At 33.5% G+C, this 1,953-nt stretch overlaps 1 non-coding gene across 1 annotated transcript; it reads left to right on the forward strand.

Moving 5' to 3' along the window:
- Positions 1-1,447: 1,447 nt before the first annotated feature.
- LOC114407946 lies at positions 1,448-1,541 on the forward strand. Its single transcript, XR_003665753.1, has one exon. It is a non-coding gene; the product is annotated as a small nucleolar RNA snoR126 (small nucleolar RNA).
- Positions 1,542-1,953: the final 412 nt, after the last annotated feature.

The following is a 1,953-nucleotide window of genomic DNA, read 5'->3' on the forward strand; positions in this document are numbered from 1 at the left end:
GGCATACCTATCTCCCTCTCCTACCTAGCAAACACACAAAATCTCAACCACCCAAAAAAATAGAATTCTATATGAGTATGCTTTTTGTAGAATAAGTATAATACAAGCACTATTTGTTGGTCAATGGCGTGAGCCATTGAACAACAGAGAGAATCTTCTTTGCATTCGCACTGTCACAGTCACAAGAGATACACAAGCCTCAGGATTGAATTAGTCTTTGAAACTATGGATATACATTAACCCAATGAATATTATAGCGTATAATTTATCCATATTCCTTCTCTCATTTATTAATTACTGCTTACATATCTTTATATCAGAACTTGAATGATCAAACATAACTCTGCCTAGTATCTTATCTATTACATCCCAAACCTAAAATTAGATGAGGAACGGTGTGTTTGTTTTAGTATTAACAAGTCTCAAACGCTAGTTGAATCCAATGTCACAAGATTCTTGGATTGATCTAAGCATGCATCAAAATGTGTGCCGACTACAAACAAACACATATGAAAACTATCTTACATGGCGACAATAGGTTGTTGCAACAATAAAGGGTTATCAGCTGCATAAGCTTATATAAGAAAATTGAGGCCAACAAGGTTATTGAATGAAGAACATGAACTAATTAGACAGCAAAAGGTAGAGTACCTAAACTGGGAGCAGCAAGACAAACAATTAGTGTCTTTGGCTTCAAGCATCAATGGCACCGAGTCTTCACACAAAATAATGGTGGGAAGATACTTGAAATTTAAGCTCTTAGACCAAAGCCAAAATCAAACAACTAAAACTGAAACTAAGTGTCTAATAGATAGGAGCAATGAATGACTATATTTTTTAAACATAATCATAGTAACACGAATGGGTAAGAAAAACTAACTGGTTTTGAAACAAAATTAACTATAATGAATAACCGATGTTAACCGTGCGATGTTAAATCTAAAAATTGTAGTAGTGTTTGAATGAATGTATTTAGGGTTACTTTTGACAATCTTCCTCCTCTGCTCGAACTTATTAGTTAAAGTTTTGATTTAGAGGATATAATGTGAAACAAATCCTTTTCCTAGCAACTGATAAAACAAACAAAGTCATTTCCTAGCTTATTATAGGTGGGTAGGTCAAAAGAAGGCTTGTATAAACCACTTGTGTGTGGTTTATTGTGGATACACTTATAGACCCTCAGATTCATCTCACCCACAGCCACATGGTGCACCTTTTTTGTATAAACCACTTGTGTGTGGTTTATTGTGGATACACTTATAGTTTTTTTCTTCTTTTACCCACTTCCTCCTTTTTTGTTTTTTTGTCATGCACCAGAAAAAAAAAACTTGCTGCTCTCTTATGTTGGGGTGATTTCCAGTGAAGGCAACCCTCCCCCACAGCATTTTTATTTATTTTTACATTTTTTTAATTTGGGTTCTTCTATTGTTCTTTTTAATATGAGCAAGGGTTGTGATGACTGAGAACATTCCTCGATTCTGATAAGGACCAAAGCAAGTTGTTTGGTCTGTGATGACAATGTTTGTGCATGTCTGAGCCCTAACATCTCCTTTCAACTTATGTTTAACTGTTAGAACTTAGAACTCATTGCACATCTTTGCTATAAACGATTTAAGTTCATTTATTTCTTGAATGTTATTTTTCCTGATATGCATTATAAGCTGATTGATACAATGCAACCCTTCTACAAGGAGAAGACATTTGAAAAAAAAATTAAAAAAAATGTATGACAAGAAGTCCTTAAAGTTGGGTGTGAAGTGGTAGGGTTGTTAATATAGCATGTTTCTGTTATGCAGTCTCATAGTGTGTTTGTATTAGCTTTATTTACATTCAATATAAGTTTTTCAGCAACGAACTATTTCTTGAGCAGTTTTAAAATGACAATCTTCATGTGTTTGAAAATATTATATACTTATCTCTTGTAATTTGAAATATTATATCATCACAAGTTGC

This window comes from Glycine soja, chromosome 3, assembly GCF_004193775.1.
Source record: "Glycine soja cultivar W05 chromosome 3, ASM419377v2, whole genome shotgun sequence".
NCBI lineage: Eukaryota > Viridiplantae > Streptophyta > Magnoliopsida > Fabales > Fabaceae > Glycine > Glycine soja.